Source organism: Grampus griseus, assembly GCF_964374135.1.
Source record: "Grampus griseus genome assembly, chromosome: 1".
Lineage (NCBI taxonomy): Eukaryota > Metazoa > Chordata > Mammalia > Artiodactyla > Delphinidae > Grampus > Grampus griseus.
The window spans coordinates 8,268,987-8,294,454 of NC_139017.1; positions in this window are offsets into that span (position 1 = coordinate 8,268,987).

Consider the following 25,468-nt stretch of genomic DNA (forward strand, 5'->3'; position numbering starts at 1 on the left):
CAGGATGCCATGATAAATGCTGGAAAAACAATGACAAATGACAAATGATCTGTGTCCATAATATTTTCCATCTTATATGATGACAAACAAGTAGTCAATTACAATACAGCATCACAGGCAATGTGACAGAGGTCATCAGCGTCTGTGGTAGCCTGAAGGAAGGGAGAAGAGGAGGATTGTCTGTTTAAATCTTTTCTATTTAAAAGATGATTAAGGGGCTTCCCTGGTGGCGCAGTGGTTGAGAGCCCGCCTGCCGATGCAGGGGACGCAGGTTCGTCCCCCGGTCCAGGAGGATCCCACGTGCCGCGGAGCGGCTGGGCCCGTGAGCCATGGCCGCTGAGCCTGCGCATGCGGAGCCTGTGCTCCGCAACGGGAGAGGCCACAGCAGTGAGAGGCCCGCGTACCGCAAAAATAAATATATAAATAAATAAAAGATGATTAAGCTTCAACCAAGACCAGTAGTAGAAGAAGGTATTCAGGCACTGTTCACACTTCGTGTGACAGAAAAAGTGAGTGAAATCTGGGTCTGTATGACAAGAACCCAGGGCAGAGAAAGTTGGTGAAAGGAACAGATGGAGGGGTCCACAAGGACCGGGCATAAGAGCGTCATCTGTCACAAGATGGACTTGGGACTTTATCCTGAAGGCTGAAGAAAGTCACTGAAGGAAGTTCAAAAATTTTTTTACATTTAGTAAGATGTCTCTGGAAGTCTTATGAAAAATGGAATTGAGAAATTTAAGACAGAATAAGACTCAGGATGCAAAGTCCTCAGGAAAGCATTAAACAATAATTTCAGAGAGGAATATAATATTCAAAACTGTTACAGTAATAGTTAAAACTTCCACACTTAAAGTGTAACTTCTCAACCATCCAGAACGCTTGGCTACTAAGAATTCATCCCCAAGTGCTCTGGTTAGTTCCAATGTCATGAAATAATAATTATTGGAATCATAGAATTCATTAATTTTTATCCTTTTCATAAATAAAATAACTCATCTTGTAATAATTGATATTTCTCACTCTATAATGATATTTTTCTGAAAATATAAGGTGGCCATTAAACAGACATCTCTTTTGAGAAGAAAACATTCAGTAAATGGTGTTAACCTTGAAATAGACAAAATAACCATTTTTGTTCCATTAAAATGCCAAATATAAGCCTTTACATTATTCCTCCTTTCTGATTTTATTTTTTTCAATATTTAATTGGGGTAGGCTGAAGAAAGCATGGATGAATATGTGTTTCCTACTTAATGAAATTTCAGTAATATATAGTGAAATTAATAAAACTCAAGTTTTTAAAATATTTTTATTTTGGAATAGCTTTAAATTTAAGGAAAAACTGAAAATATTGTATAGTTAAGAGAGTCCTCATATACCCTTCACCCAGCCTCCCCTCCTAAGTGTTTCAAATGAAAAGAAATCACGTGGGCATCTTCCACGGCTCCCTGGCAGCTCTGTTTAAGATGCCAGTGTTTTCACAGCTGCAGAAATTAAAGTGCCCAGAGGAAAGTCAGGTCAGCAAAGGAGCAAAAGGAGAACAGACATCTCTAATGAGGGAGATGACTTTGTTTTTAGAGAAATTTTCAATGTAGCACCAATTGTTAAGATATTATTCCAATTTAGATGGATTAGCTAATTCTACCTAAGTGTGATTGGAAATTCATATTCCACACTTCTTTAATATATATTTTAGTCCCTTTGTTTTTATGCAATAAAGTGAAAATTCATGAGTTGACTCCAGTTTACCATTACAAATCTCTAGCAGCATTCTCAGATGCCTACAGAGATAAAACCTGAAGCCCTGTGCATTATATAAACCAGAAAGGGCAAATGATGACACTCCTGTACCCAGAAATAATCACCAACTAGCATTACTGAGAGTTTTATTATATGTTCTTAGAAGACTAGGGATTTTCATGTCCATTTGGTTCATATTCTGAATGGCTAATAAACTGAATAATTATAAAAAATTAATATAACTGCTTTGGATTTGCTCTAATCAGTAAAAACAAAACAAAAACACTTAAGCATTATGAAAGTTCCTGTCACAGTTCTGATTTGTATTTTTCTGTATTAATTAAAAGTTGGTTTTAATCCAAGTATCAAAGAGAAACACTTTAGAAAATTAATAAGGTCATTTAAGGAATGCCATGGTAAAACTTTCTTGAGATATTATTTTTGAGTTTTTTCTTTTTCAAATAGAAATAAATATGATGGCACAACTTTTCAAATTTTAAGAGTATACATTATGGAAACATTTTTCAATATATCTGTATCTTTCACCCCAAGTTTTCTTTTTTTTAAATAGGTCTAAATGACAAATTTTATGTTAGAAAATTGTATTCTAGGCAACCAGCAAAATTCAAACTTGGGAAAACAGGAAAAATGACCTAGATTCATGAACAACAACTGAAAAAACAAAAGGAGATTTAGGGGGAAGGCGAGCAGGGGGTCAGGGAGAGAGAACATGTATATTAAAATAGCCTGAAGAGAGAAAACTTATCACAATGTATGGACTTTATTTGAATTCCAGTCCTAACAAATGAAGTGTAAAAAAATGTACCAGACAAACAAGTAAATGTGAACACTGACTGGATATTAAATAATAATCTGGTCAGACAGAGAAAGACAAATATCATATGATATCACTTATATGTGAAATCTAAAAAACAAAAGAAATGATACAAATGAACTTATTTACGAACAGAAACAAACTCACAGACTTAGAAAACAAACTTATGGTTACCAAAGGGGAAAGGTGAGAGGGAGGGATAAATTGGGAGCTTGGCATTGACATATATACACTACTATAATTAAAAGAGATAACCAACAAGGACCTACTGTATAGCACAGGGAACTCTGCTCAGTATTCTGTAATAACCTAAATGGGAAAATAATTTGAAAAAGAATAGATACATGTATATGTATAACTGAATCACTTTGCTGTACACCTGAAACTAACAGAACATTGATAATCAACTATGCTCCAATATAAAATAGAAAAACTTTTTAATGATAATAAGGAATTATTATTTAATGAATTAATGGTACTGTGGATATCTTGTCTCTAACACTTCAAGCTAAATACTAAAATGTTTACAAATGAAATGATATGATTTCTGGGATTTGCATAAAAATAATCTGGGAACAGCAGAGGGTAAAGACAGGCATTGATAAAAACAATACTGAATAAATGAATAGAATAGGCTTGAAGGTACTCATGGAAATAAGACATTTATTATACTATCTCCTCTACTTTCATAAAGGTTTGCAATTTTCTATAATAAAAATATTCCAAAAAGGTATTCTAGTACCAGTTCTGTGACTAACTAGATATAAAACAATTAGAAAATCAATTAACCTCTTTGTCTCCTCATTGGTAAAACAACAGACAGAATCCAGTTTAATCACATTCCTTCAACAAGTATTTATTATAATATTCATTCCAACTCCAAATAATGTGATTTTCAATTTCTCAAAGTTCACCCCAATTACTATTTAAAAACAGACCCATTATCCACTGACACTACAATGTCATTTTAAGAAACGCTAAATACTTATTCATTGATTTGTTTATTCAACTAATATTGAGTGCCAATACTGGAAACAGTTATAAAGATGAAAATGAAGACACCCATTGCTGACCTCACTGATGGCGTATAAAATTAACATAATTGATCCAGTGAGATGAAAGTCATAAAGTAATAAGTATGCAAGTAAAACTGGACTTGTTTTCTACAGTATAGAAACAACAAGATTTTAGACACCCTAGGCCAAGAAGATGCCTCATTCATGATAAGTGCGATATTCTCATTCATGTTGGCCAACGAAGAAAGGACTCCCTTTCACGAAGCCAGAAAAATACCCCTCATCCTTAGAGCAAGATTCAGGGAGGAGTTTAGGGACAGAAAGATTCCACAGTTGGGCTTCTGCTCCTTCATCCTTCCCTTTTTCCCTTTAGGAAAAGGGAAACCTATCACCAAGGGAACACATCACTAAGGAAAATGACACGAACACACTATGGGGGAAATGCAGCTGAGGGCAGCAGGCATACAGTCCTGGCTTCTTGCTGGCATCAAGAGCATTGTCAGTTAGTGCCTCTTAGAAACAGGCCTGCAGTGCTGAGGTGCACCCCGCCTGCAGAGAGCAGGTTTGAGGTGCATCTCCGTGGCTTGAACAGGTCACTCACTCTGCCTGCTCACACAGGGCCACAAGCAAACAGGGCTCTGGTTTTTTATAATGCTCACTGAACTAAGATACACACAGTACTACTTTCTAAATCAATGAATGAATATAAAACAGTATACATACTGCTCTCCCTTTCTCCCCCTCTTCTTCCTCCTCTCTCACTCCCTCCCTCTTCCTCTCCTCTCCCCTGACCTGATACAAACCAAATATGAGAACTTTAAAAGGTTTGGTTACATAGCTTATCTCAAATCACTGCCTGTACACAGTGATAGTCTGATTTCTTAGATCTTCTTGAAATGCAAAACATCTTGTTCGGAAACCAAGAGACGTTACCTCAACTTCCATAAAGCCGGTTTTCTTTTTCTTTTTTTTTTTTTTGCCATACGCGGGCCTCTCACTGTTGTGGCCTCTCCCGCTGCGGAGCACAGGCTCCAGACGCGCAGGCTCAGCGGCCACGGCTCACGGGCCCAGCCGCTCTGCGGCATGTGGGATCTTCCCGGACCGGGGCACGAACCCGTGTCCCCTGCATCGGCAGGCGGACTCTCAACCACTGCGCCACCAGGGAAGCCCTCTTTTTCTATTTTAAGAAATGTTCAGTGTCATGCCTTGTGGGTGGAGACAGACAGATACAAGTAGATGCCTTAGTGAAAGCCATGTGCGACAACCTCAGATTTCAAGAACCTTGAGAGGGATTAAAATGCAGACATTGCAGATTCGAATTTACAGGCGCACCCATAGTTAAACCTTCTAGTGACTGTACTCATCTACAAAGTTTGAAGCCTCTTCTTTTTTTCTCCTGGTTCACAGAAGGCTCCTGAATTTATGGATGTTTTACATTGTATCACTCTCCACACTCTAACATAGGTTGAAAACTGTGGTGCTTTCCTTAAAGCTTCCTTTGCCATAGTTACAATTTCTAGTTCATTGCTGAATATAAAACAGAGAAATCCAAAGGCACAGGGTATATTGTGCCTGTTTGTTTTTTTTTATTTTAAACGTTTTGGTTGCTTGGCACTAATCTGACTCTATTCAGATCAGTTTTTCTTGACCCCCAGACTCCATCAAATTTTCCTATTCTTATTTTTTTTTATTAGTCTCTGCCTTTGTATCCATCCCCATCAGTACCTCTTTCTTGGGCTCCTGATTATTTAACATCTTGCTATTTCATTAGTAACACATATATAATACCTTCTAAGCGGAACTATTTATTCATGTGAGGAGCTGGACTCGGAGAATGGAATGGGGTCACTGGGCAGAGCAGAAGCCAGGAGTGGTTTATTGAATCTACAACCCTCCCCGATGGGTTCCTCAGTGGGCCTCCCTCCTTAACGTGCATCAGAATCACCTGGAGGGCTTGTTGGATCCTGGGAGGCCAGGCAGTCCCGGATTCAGTAAGTCTGGGATGGGGTCTGAGAATGTGCATTTCTTACAAGTTCCCAGCCGAGGCCATGCTGCTGGGCAGGACCAGCCTCTGAGAACAGCTCTAGATAGATCTGTATGAGTATTGGGACTCTCTCCGTTGTTCCCGTCCAACGTACTCAGTACTTATTTCTATTTCTTCCTATATCTGCAACAATTCAAAAATTATCATCAAAAAATGGTTACATCCCACCAAAAAAGAATAAATAATTATAATAATGCTCTATGAGCTTTTATTTAATTCCAAATAGTCTATGTTTATAGTTATTGACACAGCGTAGAGTGCTAAATGCAAAAAAATGCTTTATCAACATTATTGTGTTTACAACGTTCCTGTTAAATGGGTTCCATTGGGCAGGGTAGCAAGGTGGAGCTCAGAGAGATTAAGATCAGCTAGTAAACGGAAGTAGGATTTAACCCTAGCGTTTGCATAGGTGGCTTCCTCTGTAGCTCCTTTTTACTCAGAGTATGATCTTCAGACCAGCTGCCTTGGCCTCACCCGGGAGCTTATTAGAAACAGATTCCGGTCTCATCTCAGACCCACTGAATTAAAACCTGCATTTGAGCAAAATCCCCTGTGAATCACGTATTTCCCATGTAAAGCATATTACAATTTGAAACGCACTATCCCACACTAACCTGCCTCCATAAAAAACAAGTAACCTCAGCAAATTTCCTTCCCCCCTCCCCTGCCAATCTGAGTGCCAGTTTTCACTTTTCAGCACAATTCTGAGGCTTTCTCAGGCTGAGGTGTGAATTTTTTTAGGGAGCGTATATGCATGGTTTAATTCCTTCCAAGCCCAAGAAAATGTGAAGGCTATATTCTATTTGTCATGTTAAGATCTTATGTACATCTAGCTATTTGGAGATTAGAGATGGATACTAATGTCTTCAGACAATTTTTTTTTGCGGTACGCGGGCCTCTCACTGCTGTGGCCTCTCCCGTTGCAGAGCACAGGCTCCGGACACGCAGGCTCAGCGGCCACGGCTCACGGCCCCAGCCGCTCTGCGGCATGTGTGATCTTCCCGGACTGGGTCACGAACCCGTGTCCCCTGCATCGGCAGGCGGACGTTCAACCACTGCGCCACCAGGGAAGCCCTTCAGACAGTTTTAATTGCAAAAAAAATGGGAGACAAAGGTTATATTTTTAACAGAAGGTTAAATGATTCTGGTTTTTTTTGTTTGTTTCTTTACTTTTGTATTGGAGGTATTTCATCCTTCGAAGCCCTTCTCAAGGGGTCTCACATAAAGTCTCACATAAAATGAAATCTGTATACTTGTATTAAATTAAACAATAGATACAATCTGCAACTGTAGTTTATTTTGGAGCACTTTACAAATTAAGTATGATTGGATTAATCCTTATTCTCAAATAAAAGCCTTCACCCAAGATCAGCCCAGTGAACTTGTTATTTTAACAAATGTTATTTTTCAAGCTAAAATAAAGACCTGGGCTAAGCAAAACTCTATCACTAGTATGCCAGAAGACTTCCAGGCATGGAGGTCTACAAAGTAAATGAAATTTTCTGTTACTATCTCAGACTCATAACCCTCTCCCCTCCACCCTTCATCTAAAATTGCCACAAATATTCTGTAACTGGGTCAGGGCACACTTGCTTGGAGGAAGAAAGACATATTAAGGAGCATTCATTTATGTCTCAGACATAAGGAGCAAGTGAAACAAATGTAATATCCTGTCCTAAGATTCGTGCATAATTTTCTGCTGTGTCCCAGCTTTCATCCCCAATTGGCAACATGTGACTCTCTTCCCTGACACTTACCAGGAAGGTATTGACTAAATCAATGGAACTTATTTTTATTCAGTATTTGTTTCATTCCATTTGTATTATTTGTTTTGTCTATAAAACTGGTCCTCCTCTGAGTTCAGACTAGCATGGTTTCTGTGGATTAGGGTCGGAAATCTGTTCCACGGCTCTAATATCTTTGCTCTTCTCAAGATGACAGCTTGATCTTCCTTAAGTGCCAAACTAATGCGAAGAACTTGCCGCACGTGCCTTAGGCACATGAGGTCACGGATGGTGGGCGCCTGGAACTGAGTGGGTAAGCGCTCAACGACCTATTCAGCACTCTGAACTTCCCCAAGGTCAACAGACAAAGGGAAGCACAGTAACTGGCAGGTCTTGCTTCATCACTCACGGCCCTTCTGCTGCATCATTAGCTCCCTACTGGCACATTCAGCAGCTTTTTTGTCAAATGTCCCCAAACTGCAGTCTCTTGACACTCACGTACACCCTAGGCATTCAATGAGCCAGAGTCAGTAGAAGGAAGAATGCAGAAAAATCAGATCAGAATATAAGGCTTTGGGTAAAGTAGAAAACTTACTTGACAAGCCAAAGAAATAGGTCTCAAAGCAATATGGTTAATAAATTACAGATATAGCTATAGAATTGGGTATAGACAGACATAGATTAAATATGCTAGATTCATTTAAATTTAATAATAGAGCTTGCCTATAATCATTTTCATGAGATTTAAAAAAATAATAATACTGGTCTTTGTGTCAAGAATAAAATCTCATGCATTTCTCTATCAGAACTGCTAAGAGAAAGGAATCAAAGATAATAAATAGACTATAGATAGTCTATAAATATTCCCACATAGAGAACAAAGGAGAAGACAAGGCAGCTAAGTGCATAAGCAAAGTCATGCTGGGGCAACTCACCCAGATTTCCACCTCTGTGACTAAGAGATGATTTGAGATGGAACACAATGGTTATCCACCATGATGTCACCCTCCAAAAGTTAGAAATATGCCCTGAATGCAACTGGCTTCCTCTTAACAACTTCTTATGAATATTCTTGATTTTACTTTAAAAACATTAACCAATTTCCATTTTCACTCTGTATCTGTGTTAACTACCTGATATAGAAACCTCACATGGATTCGATTTACCTGTTCACTTCTAGACTTCAACCATATCCCTCTGTTCATCATACTTTTTAATACTTTTATGTCCAAACTCAAGTTCTCATCCTCTTGGTATGTCCTTACACCAAAACTGCATGCACCATTCCAGGGGGCACCACAAGATGATATCTTGAGTTAAAAACTCCAAACTGTTAAAATCAGAGTATCATCTGCAAGCAATGAGTGGTGGGATGTCAGGACAATCTGTGAATTTAATCTAAATGTTAATAGTCAAAAGGTTCTGAAAACAATGCCCAAACATCAATTAAATCATGGGTGGTCCAAGGAAAGACTTCTATGGTTAGACCACTGGAAACAGATTTTAGAATCAATGAAGAGTACCCACAGGAGAAGAAAGGGGTTTGTTAACTAAAAGTAGATGTGGAGGAAGCGTTCCATTAAACTACAGAGAAGAAGAGAAAATCCTACTCCTTTTTGATATTTCAGGAGTCCTATTCTACAGGCAACTTCCTCACCCTGAACATCACCTACATAACTGGGTCTATATTTATTCTCAGAAATTTTAAATTAAGGAAGGAATGGTTCAGTTCACCCTTATATTAATGCTCATGATTCATCAGATGCTGCACTATACGTGTAAGAGGTTAGTAATCATATTAACCCAGACTAAAGCATTAGCTACATGTATTTCAATCTTCCATGAACATAAATTTTGTAAGTCTGAAAAGCATTGTTAAAGGAAACAATTAGTCCCATTATTTCATCCACCTAATTCTCACCTTTCACTGTGTGTGTGTGTGTGCGTGTGTATGTGTGTGTGTGCGTGTGTGTGTGTGTGTGTGTGTGTGTGTGTGTGTGTGTGTGTATCTATGTGCTTGTATTACAGGAAGAAGCACTAATGGACAAAAAGTGAAGTACTTAAAGGCATGATTCCCTGTAGTGAAATCTAAGTGACAAACTATATTCCATTTTAGCTCTGAAGCCACTCTTCATCTATAAAATGTGGAGAATGATGACCCACAGATCTTTATGAGTAACAAAAGAAATTGCACTTCCCATGCAGTTCCTAAACTGCAGTGACCTCACGGAGGTGTTCATGAATATCATACATTTACCAACGTGGCACCACCTTGCTCCTCAAGGCACAACCGACCAGGGTGGATCCTATCAAAATGTCACCTTGGGAACAGCTGGAGTTTAGATACTCAAAGGCTGAATGAGACGGTTACATTTCATACGTGATGGAAACAGGATAAAATAGAGCTTAAAAATGCTGCTCTGGACCAGCTGTGTGACCTTAGACAAAGTATCAAGAAACACTTCTAAGCTTCTCCATCCATCAAAATGAAGTGATAGCATCTTCCCCACACATTTATCGAAGGCATTTAAAATGATAAACTGCCAGGTCATGGAAGCAACCTAAATGCCCATCAACAGACGAATGGATAAATATGTGGTACATATACACAATGGAATATTACTCAGCCATAAAAAGGAACGAAAGTGGGTCATTTGTAGAGATGTGGATGGACCTATATACTGTCATACAGAGTAAAGTAAGTCAGAAAGAGAAAAACAAATATCGTAGATTAATGCATATATGTGGCATCTAGAAAAATGGTACAGATGAACCACTGTGCAGGGCAGAAATAGAGACACAGACGTAGAGAACAAATGTATGGACACCAACAGGGGAAAGTGGGGGGCCAGGGGAAGGGGGTTGGGATGAATTGGGAGACTGGGATTGACATATATACACTAATATGTATAAAATAGATAATAAAAAACCTGCTGTATAAAAAAACGCATGCTAAAAAAAATGATAAACTATGAAAGGAACATGGCACACAGAAAGCACTCAGTAAACACTCATCATTATTAATCAATAATCCATATATACATAGATCCACAGGTATCACTTAATAGGCTTCTCCATTAAACATAATATTTGATCCGCATGGATAGATAGCTTAATAGAAACGCTGCATGCTGTCAAACTCTAAATGTAGTCAGGCTTGCTTCAAGTTGCAAGCATTAAATTATATTTGACATCTCATTTAAAAATATCAGAGTAACTCAATGTAAGCCAAAACCCTACACTCACTTTAGAAAGATGTGGTTTTGAAAGAAAATAAAGTCTTCCCCATTATTATTTGGAAAACAGTACATTTAAAATGGCTTTTTGACAAATTTTTCTTGCATAATCCAACATTTCTGCAAATGCATTTCCTTTTGAATTATTTACTGATATCTAAAATGTAATGAATACAATTCTGCATTGTGACAGAATTTTTACTTACATTGAAGAATGAATTTTAGAATAGTGATTAAAATGATAGGAATTGGAGTTAGATAAAACTTGGTTCAAATCCCTACTCGGCTATTCTGTGATTCTGGAAGATTGTATTTTCCAAAGATGGCTGCAACAATATCTCCCATCTGTGATTCTGGAAGATTCAGGGAGACTGTACTTTCCAAGACGACTGCAACAGTATCTCCCAACCTCCATGCTTTTCATGCAATGTACCTTGACATTCTTCCACTTAATGGTAAGGATCCCTTCCCCTTGAAGCTGGGCATACCTTTATGACTGCCTCCACCAACAGAGTACTGTGGAAGTGACACCTGCAGTTTTCGTGATTTGACCATAAAAATGGCACACACCTCTGCTTTGTTTTCTTGGAGTGCTTGTTCTTGGAACCCAGCCCCCATGCTCTGAGGAAGCCTGAACTAGTGCATGTAAAGAGAGCACCCGGAAAGGCCATGGTAAATGTTCCAGTCAACAGACCAGCTGAGAGTTCAGCCCAGTCAACAGCAACATTAGTGACTGCACACGTGAATGAAGGCGTCTCCAAAAGTTTACAGCCGAGATCCATCATCCCCAGAATTCACGTCTTCCCAGCTGAGGCCCCAGACATCACGGCCCTGTGGTGCACTGTCCAAATTCCTGACCCATGGAGTCTGTATGACTACTACAATGGTTATGGTGTACCACTAAGCTCTGGGGTGATTTATGCAGCAATATTAAATGAAACAGTAACCTTGGTCTAGTTCTGTGTTCTGTCTAACCTTCACTTGCCTGAGACCCTAACACGAGGAAAGAGAACCTCTAACACAGGGCTGATGAAGAATATATAACAAAGGTGAAAATATTAAAGTAGAAGTATTCACAGCCTCCCTCCCCAGGCTGCTCAGCAGAATTCTTTGTGTTGATCTGCTCCAAGGAATCTGTGGTCCTGAATAAAATAATGCATAAAAATGGAGTATTGGAAAAAGATGAGAGAGAGAATAAAAACACCAAATAACTCCTGGAGAATAAGAATATCCAGGTATCTAAAGAGAAATTTTAGGAAGTTTTGTTAAGAAGCATATTTTAGGATACAATTTTAGGAAGATTTGTAGGTATCTTATTGCTATGTACCTTGAAGACACTTCTCAGTATCTTCAAGAGAGCTTTGGGATAAGTAAACATTATTTTTCAGTGCTCTGTATAAATGTCTGTGTTTCTATTGTATATGACACTGGGCTGAATGGCCTTAAAGCAAAGGCCAGAGGTCCCAGATTTAGTTGGATTTCACCAAGCTAATCACAGTGCTGTTATATAGTAAATAAGAATCTGATGGACAGCATCTCAAATAATAAGAAGCCGATGATGGAACAGTATTTAATTATTAATCTTAGGGTCTGATACGTAAATCCTACCAGCATTTTCTTAGCCACATAATTTTACTTCATAGCACCTTGCTAGAAAAAAACAAAATTTTAGTTGTTTCATCCTACTTTATTTTTTGCATCAGAAAAAAAATGTGTTTTACTTCTATGGAAACAAAATTTTTCCAAATTATAGGTTCTTTTTTTGTGTGTGTGTGGTACACAGGCCTCTCACTGTTGTAGCCTCTCTCGTTGCGGAGCACAGGCTCAGCGGCCACGGCTCACGGGCCCAGCCGCTCCGCGGCATGTGGGATCTTCCCGGACCGGGGCACGAACCCGTGTCCCCTGCATCAGCAGGCGGACTCTCACCCACTGCGCCACCAGGGAAGCCCTTATAGGTTCTTTTGACAAATATTTACTGAGTGCTTTTTCACTAATACACACTATGTAACAAGCACAGTACAAAGCAATACATGTATTCTTTCCTCAAAATGCCTATATCCTAGTTGGAAATAAAAGGAATAAGCATATGAGCAAGTAAACAATCAATATGTAAGTGTCAGATTAAAATTTAAGCCATGAATAGAAGACTCTTCATAAGAGATGTCAAGAGAACAGCACAACCCAAAAGTGTAATGCACTCAAAGAAGTACTGGCTTTGGTGGTGCAGTGGTTAAGAATCCGCCTGCCAATGCAGGGGACATGCATTCTAGCCCTGGTCCGGGAATATCTCACATGCTGCAGAGCAACTAAGCCCGTGCGCCACAACTACTGAAGCCCGCGCTCTAGAGCCCATGCTCTGCAAAAAGAGAAGCCACCACAGTGAGAAGCCCGCACACCGCAATGATGAGTAGCCCCCGCTCGCAGCAACTAGAGAAAGCCCGCACGCAGCAACAAAGACACAACGCAGCCAAAAAAATAAAAAAATAAATTTTTAAAAAGAAGTACTTGGCTTCATTCTAGAAGGATTTGGAAAATTTTCTTGTAGGTCAAAATGCCAAGTGAGGCCTTAAAGGAGAAATAAGATTAGTTATGCAGGAAGAAAGAAAAAAGTCATTCTGATCCAAGGGGTAAAGCACAAAGGCTATTTTTGTGTTGTTTAGTTGGCCAGTTGGTTGGTGGCTTGTTTGCTTTGGTTTCCTTTCAGTAAACAGACTGAAGCAGAAAAAATATGTATGAGAGAACTCAGTAACAAAAGTTTAAAAAGGCAGATAAGAATGAGTCTGTGGTGAGTTCCTTCTATCGTCATCAAGGAATCGCTAACGACTTCAGAAGGAAAAAGAAAGATAAAATCTTCTGCAATGCTTGCTCTGAAGGCAGCACGTAGGATGCATTAGAGGAAAATCTAGAAGCAGGGCAGCTGATTATTAATTACTGCCAAGTATGTGGTAATACAGACCAGAATCATCCAAAAATTATAAATACACTAAAGGCTGGGAGAATATTTTGATATCACTAAAAACAATTCCTTGATTTAGAAATGACGCTTCAAACAAGTCCCATGAGGACATGAGCTTATTCATGGCAGAACAAAACTAAAATTGAAATCCTTAGATGTTAATTCCACTCCTTCTTTGATACTATGAAATACCTCCTAAAACTACATTATTAATTAAATATCCTGGCAATTGATTACCTAACCCTAGTTTTCATCTGAATAATTGAGTCTCCTCAGAAGCCTGGGCTCATTACACTTCCATAGAAAAGAGTAGATTTGAGCATCTCTTTGAAGTCTCGTGTTCCAGGATTTCTCCATAACATCACATCACTGCCATGAGATTACATCGGAATAACATAAGCAGTACGTTTATATGAACCTTGTCACCGGGAAGCTTACATAAATCATGACTGGAAGTTTTTGTCATAATAAATCCAGTATTAAGACAGTGGGTAAATTTACTGACCATTCTTAACAGTTAAGGACAGATCCCAGGCAGGCACCCAAAGAATGTCTACACAAGGCCATGTATCAACATTTTTTACATGTCTTACTTACTTTCAGAAATTCATTCCTGCTTTGTTTCTGCAATGTGTTTAGAAGACTAGACAAAGTGAGAGCAGGACAACAGAAATGGAGGCTCAACCTGCCCTGTGATTGACACTGCAGAAACTGGATCCCAGCCAGCACCGGCAGAGTTATACTCCCATGGCCCAGAAAAGCCACAGTTCCATGATAAGCATTTAGAGTGCGTTATAGAAAGATCTTTCTGATAAAGTCTGGAGAAGTGAATGGGTTTAGATTAATTGAATCTAATGGGTTTAGAAATGAATTGTTTAGAAGAACAATTTCATATTTTTAGGGTTGAATTTAGCTAAATGTTATTGCTTTAAATCTTTCTCTATATGTATCGCCTGTTAAATCCTTAATGCTAATCTTTAGCCCATTTATAAAGAGTTGTGGGTTTTTTATGCTAAAAAATACGATTATCTCCTTACAGCAAACATGAGGTTGTTCAATGATCACAGCTGAAGTTAAAGCATCACTACCAGTTGGTTGAAATATACTTAATTGTATGCTAATTATTTTGAATAGTAAGGACTTTTTGGAAATAAGTATTTTAATTTAAAGAAAACTCCTAAATTAGCATCATCAATGTCACAACTGCCTACATTACAAAAAAAAGGTAAATTTTAAATCAAAATTTGAGTCATAAACACCATCTCATTCAGCACCATTTCACGTTCCTCCTGGTCTCATCCCTAAATGAAGCTATTTTGAAATGCAAACCATTTGCAACCATTGCATTTATTCACGCACACACACACAAAATGTTGTGTATATCTTAGCTAATAATACTTTCCATACATGTAGCACTTTATAAATTAGAAAATGAATTCACATTAACTGTCTGCAAAATCCTCCATGCAGAAACTACTTAAAAACATTATCCAAACTGCTTTTTTTCCTCTAAGTCCACTAAGTGCTGAGTATATCTTTGACTACATTTCCTTATGCTGTTTTCTAGTAAGTTATTTCACATTTTTACCATTTCACCAAATAACAGCAATCCTCAAATCAAGTCCATTGAAACATATGCCCAGATAGGAACATGTAAGTATACAGGAAGAGTCAGAGGAAAGGTCTTTCTGAGGCTGCTTTAAACACCTAGAATAAAGGGGAAATTATTTCAGCAGTAAAAGAATCCGCAGGGACAGCCAAGCGCCAACTCTGATTAGAAGCCTTGAAAGCACTAACTGCAGCATCTCAAGATAAAATACGATTTTCAATAACTCACCCTGCATCGCAGCGCTTGTAAGTGGTGAGAGGTGATTGGAGGAGGAAAAAGGATTTGACCTTTTCTTAGTGAAGTAAAAGAAGTTCATCCATTGAACTGGAAGCTTTTAGTGGAGTAACTGGAAGACAAAGCTACATGCCTGAAAGGAAGAGAAAGTGCCGAGCTTCACAGTTTTATCAGAGCAGGTGCTTCAATGAGTTTACATTTCACTGAAACTCAAATTCCTACAGAACCACTGAACAGTCCCTTTAAGATTCAAAATTTCTCACAAATTCCTCTTTATTAAATTCAATGCATACAGAACACTGCAAAACGCGTTAAGCCCTTCAGGAAACATTACTGCATTGTACAACATATCAAAGCATATTAAAAATTATCTCTATAAGAGGGAAACATAAAACCAGAGCTTGTAAGATGTTAAAATAACTGTCTGTCTCGTATTTAGCTATACACAAAATATACTCACTTCCTCTTTCCATGCAGCACTGCTACTTTTTTCTCCCATTTCATTGGAAGTTTTTGGTGTTAGAAAATCTCAGGTTTACCTCCCATTGGATTATTTTCTTTGACTTGGCCATGAAAAACCCAGTTTTTTAAAAATGAATTTTAAATTAATGATGGTGCTGAAAAAGTAACATACTGCAGATATTAAATGGGGTTTGTTTTAGGTTTGTTAATAAACCATTAGTTTCTTTTGTAAAAAAATGTAGTTTTAACATCTACTTAGGTTATCTCTCCTTTATCATTTTAACCAGTAACTCCACGAAGCAAAGTAACTAGGAAGGAGTAATGCCTAGTCAATGTATATTCTGTATCTTAGAATTAATTTTCAATAATTTCAAAGGAAGAAAATGGGACCAGTCTACACCTAAGGAATCTGATGTGAGTCACCACTGATTCATTTCCTTTTACCCAGCATCTTGCACCAAAAAGGCAGTAAATAAATATCAGTTTCACGAATGAATAATAAAAATTAAGAGGCCGATAAGTGACTGAATCACAATATTGTTTATCCGCTGGAAATGATACATTAACCAGAAAACCACTAAGAACCTACATAAGACAAATGTTATTCTGACAAAAGCACTATAAAACAGTGTAAGTAAAGTGAGCAACTAGGAACTAAGTAAATAAAGCAATGACTGGTATAGTAGTCAGAACAGTAGCTTCCCAAAGATGTTCATGTCCTAATCCCAGAAATATATGAATATATTACCTGCATAGATAAAATGACTTATGAAGCTAATTTACTAAGCTAAAGATCTTGAGATGCTAAGATTAGCCTGAATTATCCAGGTGGATACAATGTAATCATCAGGATCCCTACAAGAGCTGGGTATGAGTGTCAGAATCAGGGAAGAAAATACGACAATCAAAGCAGGGTTATGAGTGATAAAACTGCTAGCATTGAAGATGGAGAAAGGGGCCCACAAGCCAAGGAATGCAGGCAGCCTTAAGACACTGAGGAAAGCAAGGAAATAAATTCTCTACTATAGCCTCCAAAAGGAATGCAATCCTGCCAACACCCTGATTTTAGCCCAGTGAACTCCATTTCAGACTTCTACCTTCCAGAACTACAAGATAAATCTGTGGTAGTTTCTTAGAGCAGCAATGGGAAACTAGTACCTGGGGCTAAATATTACTTCTTAATTTCTAAATTCACTTTCAATTAAAAGAAGTCATTTTTACTTAAAAAATGAGTGTGAGCAAAAAACACAGTGAAGTATGTGACAGTTTCCACTCTGTCCATCTTAAAGGATACTACATAAGCCAATCCGATGTATAATGCAGATTAACTATGCATGGCGGAGGCGTGGCTCCTATTAACGGAGAATCTATACATCTACGACTTTTAAGTCAAAGTTAATTAAGCTGAAAATGCCATCTCACCATCTGGATGTTTCCTATCTTGCTGTTCAAAATGTGGTTAACCGAGAACACTTCAGATTTTCAATTTAGAAATGACTACTTTCTTTTCTCCTTTGTCAGATCCTCATCAGCAAGGGAATTCATAATTAAAAATAACTCTAAGCTTTGAGAGAGAGAAAGCCAACAGTCCCACGTTCCATATAAATACGCAAACTCTATTTATGATTCTTTTACATGAACCTGCTTTCTCCATTGCACGAGGATGATAAGTACCCTACTGCACTAATAACCTTTCAGTATTATTAGCTATGTTTGCCTTTCAGGTCTAAAGTAAGTACCTGGTTGCTGGTTAAGAAAAATCTCTGGGGAGGAATGGCTTCTAAATGGTGTTTGTTTCTATAAACACAAAATGTCATTAATCCAGTTTTATCCCAGAGAGGATAGTTGTTTACATGCATTATGGTGATTTTAGTGTATCTTATTAAGGAATAATGGCAAACAAAAGCAACTGCATTAACACAGTCTTGTGATAAAATGTAACGTTTTTGCTATTCTAGTCAATTACTCCCATTTTATGACAGAATGAAGCCAGATGTGCTTGGTTAGGTTTGAGCTGTGATGTCTGTAAAGGGGACCGCCTTCCACTGGTTTTCAGCATTGATGCTCCAGGCTGCTGTGCATGACTGTTCCAGAAGCAAGGCCAAACTTTAGCTGAAAAGAACTGGTCTTACCTCAAGAGGTTTCCCAAAAACTATGTTGCAGAAAGAGCTTCCCAGCAAAAAACTGTATATTGAAATAATTGCTGTCTTGAGGAATGGACTAGGTATGTAGCTGGCCACATGCCTTGCTGTAGGACCAGATACAGGCACAATTAGCTGCACTTGGGCAGTCCTATACTTGTGGATTTGGAGGCACGTGTGTAAAAACAGTAGGTGCTTTGAAAAGCTAGCTCTCAACAATTTGTGTCTCACTTCAAACACAGCTACATCTATTTTAAGCACTTAAATTTCCTTAATAAATTAAGCAGGTATGCCGAGTAGTTGCTTTCTCTGCCCTGACACCTGCTGCTTTCCATAATCTTCTGCATTCTCTATAAACGAGTGACAAGATCCACCCTGCTTGCTCAGGATCTTTTGGTGAACAAAGTGGGAAAGATATTTGTCTGGAAACAGCTACTCCCATCATTATAAATGTCAGCTTTCTTTTCTCTAAGACATAACTCTATGAAATCAGATTCTTATTTTTCATAAAGATTGATCTTTTTTTTTTTTTTGCTTTACCCTAATAGCAACAAGAGCATGCCATTGATTTAATGGGAGACTCTTATTATCTTAATTACATTCACAGAAATTAAGTGCCAGTGAATCGTGATGTACTGGAACCAAGGTAGGATTCACTTCGGCATCTGGCTAAATTCGAGGGTTGCAGTTTGTATCTTACTTGCGGCCCAAGTGAAAGCCAGTGGGTCTCTTCAGAATCACAAGTCCCCAGGTCTGTGTACGAGTGAAGCAAATCCCCGTTGCCTTTTGTAAGTGTGCGGTAAAGATGGGGGGGACAGAAAGCTCAAAAACAGATTAGGAAGAATGGCCTAACAGAACTGAACTCAAACGGTTTTAGCACATCCTTGATGTATGACAAGCAGGCGCTATTATGTGTGAGCACATCACTATTCACTTACAAGTGCCTATAGAAGAATATTCAAGAGAAACTGTCAACTACCAGTGCAAAGAAAGTCAGGGCTAGGTGAGGAACAAATTTGGTTTCATGCCACTAGAATCTTCAGAGCGGAGGGAATGTCACAGGATCTAAGTTCTGTTAGGACATGAACATGAGGCCTGTGTTTGTCTTGTTGACCAGAACACTCCCAGCCACTGAGTACAAGTCCTGCCCTGTGGTAAATATTTGTTGAATGAGGAATGTATGATTAATTCAAATTAATGTCCAGTAAATTCCAACTGTCAACACTTTAGGATTCTCAGAAAACCAGCTTTGAGCAAAGCTAAGATTATTAGATCTACAACATTAAAGAATAATATTACCATGATGGACTTACAGTAGTGTCCAGAAGGGGACAGTCAGAGGACCATATTTATAGTACTTAGAGTGTCATGGTCTGGGATACGTGATATTAAGGTGAGTCTTACAAAGAAGGAAACTGGCTAGGGTTGGGCAGAATGAATGACATAGTAGTTTTGGATTGGTAGGTGCAGTGTGGCAACCTTCTTGAAAAAAAGTCTAGATAAGGAAACTGTTGATCTTAATTAGTCAGGATCTCCAGAGAAACAATATATGTGGAAAGAGATTTATTATAAGGAATTACCTCATAGGATTATGGAAGCTGACAAGTCCCAGGGTCTGCAGGGTAAGTGCCAGCAGGTTAGAGACCCAAGAAAGCTGATGGTCTAGTTCCAGCCTGAGTCCAAAGGCCTGAGAATCAGAAGAACCAGCGGTGTAGTTCCAGTCTGAAGGCCAGCAAGCTGGAGACTCAGGATGAGCCAATGTTTCAGTTAAATCCAAAGGCAGGAAAAAAGCCAAGGTCCCAGTTTGAAGGCCATCAGGCAGGAACAATTCTCTCTCACTCAGGGGAAAATCAACCTTTTGTTCAAGTCTTCAACTGATTTGATGAGGCCCACCCACCTTATGGAGGGCAATCTGCTTTACTCAGTTTACCAATTGAAATGTTCATCTCACCCCAAAACACCCTCACAGAAACACCAGAATAATGGACCAAATGTTGGGGCACCTCAGGGCCCAGTCAAGGTGACATGTAACATGAACTATCACACTCAATAAGTATGCTATTTCAGTTGGTTCACATTGTTATTTTCCAAGAACCAGCAGCTAAATTACATTTGCTTATTTTTAGCACAAAGTATGTCCAGTCCCTATATTGTTTAATTATGCTGGTTTCAGTTTCCAAACTTTTATCTTAGTTACTCTTAGAATCTCATGTTTAAAAACAAAGGTCCTAAAATCAGTGCAGTCATTTGTCCTATGCATGAGATTTTATGGTTGTCTTATGGCTAGCAAATTTCATACTGTGGCTGTAAACATGAAAAGTACATTAAAAGGTTGGGATTATCCAGATAGTCTACAGTATTCTCAGAGTGCATGCAGATAACTGAGGAAATATTTTGGAGTATAAGACATCTAGATAACAGTCTCAGTCTATGCCTTACAGCGAAAGTACCGTCTTACTTCCCTGCCATATCAGCCTTCATAATGCAAAACAGTGACATTTCAGAGCTCCCCAGTTACCGTGATTAGAATAGAACTCCTAATCAAGTGATTCAGGTCCCAGAGGAGAACTTTCAGCTGGCGAGCGTGATTATCAAATCCCTATTGCCATAGATCAAGGTCTAACAAAGTACAGCCCCAGAATCCAAAACCTGTCCCCATAAGAGTTTATGGGAAAGCACCACTCCCATTCATTTACACTTTGTCTCTGGTTGACTCAGCACTACGACAACAGCAAACGTAAACCACTATGACAGAAACTCTACATCCTGTAAAGCCTAAAACATTTACCATCTGGCCTTCTACGGAAAAGCTTTGTTAGCCTCTGATCTGTATGGATACATAGACACAGAAGTTTTACAGATTGTCTTTCTATGGAGAACTAAATATTAACTCTGTAAAAGATTTTTCTCAGCTGATTATAACATCACAAAGCTGCTTTTCTTCTAAAATATCATTCTATTCCTTTTTCATATATTATATGAGGTTTGCTGTGAAGATTCTAAGCTCACTTAGCCTTCTCTTCTTGGTTTCCTCAATAAGAAAATCATCTGGACCCTGTAAGTGTGAAGTAATAATTACAAAGAGTTTAGGATATGTCAAATAAAGAATATATGACAGCTGTAATATATCTAAAAATGTCTTACAATATGTATGATACACCCACCATTTTGTTTTCATACACTGCTGTTTAGACCTACTATACTTCACATTCAGTGAATTATTACAGATACATATTTGCCCCTAAATGCCCACTTATTCTCAGTGACAAAGCCCCAAGGACAATCATTGAATAAGTATTTATCTGTGACGAATATTCATTTAATCCATGTCTTTGCAAGGAGCTTCACAATTGACAGGACAATAAATAAGCTTTTCATGCCCATTTTCATTCTGGGTTCATTTGCTTTCTCCACACCCTTGACTTCACACGAGGTAAAGTCTGCATGTTTGTGGCCTGACTTGGGAAGGGGTAGTTTCATTTGTGCCCCACATTAACTCCCTTAAACTCAAAATACAACTGTGAGAACAGTGATTAATTAGTTCTCAGATTTGCCATCTACTTCATTCAAGTCCTACAAGGTGAGAAATGACAAATTTGGACTAAGAGAGAAAGAATGTTAATGAGGTTGTGATTCCACCCTTTGAAACAGAAAGAAAGGAGTGGTGAGCCTTGCACAGCAGTCACCGGTGTGCTGGTGAACGTTTAACCAGGGCCTCGAAGCTTGGAGGGGGAAACCTGATTTGCAGTGTTTGCCTATTTTTGACGTGTAGATCGTCCCAAGGACGATTTCAAGCTATCCACCTGATGTCACCGAACAAAGAGTTGGGAAAAGACGCACAGTAGAACGCTATTTTATAGTTTCTCCTCCATAAGATACAATGTTACAGGTAAATGAACTTAAGAGCAACGAGAATAATAAAATGTAGGAAAATAATTAGGAGGTGATAGATTTTTAACATTGCTTACTTTTGCTTTTAATATAATTTAGTTCTAAATTTATTGTTTAGAACAACAAGGTCCTACCGTGTAGCACACGGAACTATATTCAATATCCTCTGATAAACCATAATGGAAAAGAAAATGAAAAAGAATATATATATGTATATATGTATGTACATATATATACACATATATATATATAAACTGAGTCATTTTTCTGTACAGCAGGAATTAACACAACATTGTAAATCAACTATACTTCAATAAAATTTTTTAAAGCGTATAATTAATTTTTAATAATAGCTCTGCTTAACCACCAGATCACAAAATTCCTGAAAACTTCACAATCATCTCCCACCAGCTGGTACAAGCCAACTTGCGTGAGCTTGAACAAGCCAGCTCTGGCACATCACTGCTGTGAGTCTATATTCTGCATAAGATACAACTGCACTGCTTTTATTTTTTATGAGAGAGAAACTTCTTCATTATTTTTCTTTTTTAATACAAACAGAAAGGCACAAAAATTATAATCATCCTCATCAGTTCACTCAGTCCCATGTAATTAATTTTTTTTTCATCTTGATCTTTTGTTAGCACTTTTAAGAATTCATCAGTTTTCCATTAGAGTTCTGAAAATGCTTATTCATTCAGTTAAGCAGTATAGTCAGTTACTTGTCAGTCTTTTCCATGAATTCCTTGAAGATGAAACCCTTTTATAGGAATATTTTTGCAAAAGCATCAGAGTACACCCAGAACTGTCTGTAAATGACAAAAGACTAAAAAATGACCACGGTTAGGGCTTCCCTGGTGGCGCAGTGGTTGAGGGTCCGCCTGCCGATGCAGGGGACATGGGTTTGTGCCCCGGTCGGGGAAGATCCCACATGCCGCGGAGCGGCTGGGCCCGTGAGCCATGGCCGCTGAGCCTGTGCGTCCGGAGCCTGTGCTCCGCAATGGGAGAGGCCACAACAGTGAGAGGCCCATGTACCGCAAAAAAAAAAAAAAAAAAAATGACCACGGTTAAAGATTTGATGAAAGTTCATAATAATGCAATTGACAAGGAAATTTAGTTATTTCTAATGCAATTGACAAGGAAATTTAGTTATTTCTGAGATATACATTTTAAAGTAATAACTAGAAATATGACTTATAACATTATACCAGAATATATAAGATTTTTAGAAATTTCATGTAATGTCTGAAACATTTATATTAACGTATTTCCATACAAATAATCCAAAGAAAGTTTAGTATTAGTTGTTATTTTTTTGTTTGTTTTATACTGCAGGTTCTTATTAGTCATCAATTTTATACACATCAGTGTATACATATCAATCCCAATCGCCCAATTCAGCACATCACCATCACCACCACCACCACCACCATCACCACCCCACCACAGTTTTCCTCCCTGGGTGTCCATACGTTTGTTTTCTACATCTGTGTCTCAACTTCTGCCCTGCAAACCGGTTCATCTGTACCATTTTTCTAGGTTCCACATACATGCGTTAATATACTATATTTGTTTTTCTCTGACTTACTTCACTCTGTATGACAGTCTCTAAGTCCATCCACGTCTCAACAAATGACTCAATTTCATTCTTTTTTATGGCTGAGTAATATTCCATTGTATATATGTACCACATCTTCTTTATCCATTCGCCTGTCGATGGGCATTTAGGCTGCTTCCATGACCTGACTATTGTAAATAGTGCTGCAATGAACATTGGGGTGCGTGTGTCTTTTTGAAATATGGTTTTCTGTGGGTATATGCCCAGTAGTGGGATTTCTGTGTCATATGGTAATCCTATTCTTAGTGTTTTAAGGAACCTCCATACTGTTCTCTATAGTGGCTGTATCAATTTACATTCCTACCAACAGTGCAAGAGGGTTCCCTTTTCTCCACACCCTCTCCAGCATTTACTGATTGTAGATTTTCTGATGATGCCCATTCTAACGGGTGTGAGGTGATACCTCATTATAGTTTTGATTTGCATTTCTCTAATAATTAGTGATGTTGAGCAGTTTTTCCTGTGCTTCTTGGCCGTCTGTATGTCTTCTTTGGAGAAATGTCTATTTAGGCCTGCTGCCCATTTTTGGATTTGGCTGTTTGTTTTTTTAATATTGAGCTGCATGAGATGTTTATATATTTTGGAGATTAATCCTTTGTCCGTTGATTCATTTGCAAATATTTTCTCCCATCCTGAGGGTTGTCTTTTCATCTTGTTCATGGTTTCCTTTGCTGTGGAAAAGCTCTGAAGTTTCATTAGGTCCCTTTTGTTTATTTTTGGTTTTGTTTGCATTACTCTAGGAGGTGGATCAAAAAAGAACTTGCTGTGATTTATCACAAAGAGTATTCTTCCTATGTTTTCCTCTAAGAGTTTTATAGTGTACGGTCTTACATTTAGGTCTTTAATCCATTTTGAGTTTATTTTTGTGTATGGTGTTAGGGAGTCTTCTAATTTCATTCTTTTACATGTGGCTGTCCAGTCTTCCCAGCACCACTTATTGAAGAGACTGTCTTTTCTCGTTGTATATCTTTGCCTCCTTCGTCATAGATAAGTTGACCATAGGTGCATGTGTTCATCTCTGGGCTTGCTATCTTGTTCCATTGATCTATGTTTCTGTTTTTGTGCCAGTACCATGTTGTCTTGATTACTGTAGCTTTGTAGTATAGTCTGAAGTCAGGGAGTCTGATTCCTCCAGCTCCTTTTTTTTTTTCCCTCAAGACTGCTTTGGCTATTTGGGGTCTTTTGTGTCTCCATACAAATTTTAAGATGATTTGTTCTAGTTCCGTAAAAAATGCCATTGGAAAAAAAAAATGCCATTGGTAATTTGATAGGTATTGCATTGAATCTGTAGATTGCTTTGGGTAGTATAGTCATTTTCACAATATTGATTCTTCCAGTCTAAGAACACGGTATATCTCTCAATTGGTTGGTATCATCTTTAATTTCTTTCATCAGTGTCTTCTGGTTTTCTGCATACAGTTCTTTTGTCTCCCTAGGTAGGTTTATTCCTAGGTATTTTATTCTTTTTGTTGCAATGGTAAATGGGAGTGTTTCCTTAATTTCTCTTTCAGATTTTTCATCATTAGTGTATAGGAATGCAAGAGATTTCTGTGCATCAATTTTGTATCCTGCTACTTTACCAAATTCATTGATTAGCTCTAGTAGTTTTCTGGTAGTATCTTTAGGATTCTTTATGTATTCATGTCATCTGCAAACAGTGAGAGATTTACTTCTTTTCTAATTTGGATTCCTTTTATTTCTTTTTCTTCTCTGATTGCTGTGGCTAAAACTTCGAAAACTATGTTCAGTAACAGTGGTGAGAGTGGGCAACCTTGTCTTTTTCCTGATCTTAGTAAAAATGGTTTCAGTTTTTCACCATTGAGGATGATGTTGGCTGTGGGCTTGTCATATATGGCCTTTATTATGTTGAGGAAAGTTCCCTCTATGCCTACTTTCTGCAGGGTTTTTATCATAAATCGGTGCTGAATTTTGTCGTAAGCTTTCTCTGCATCTATTGAGATG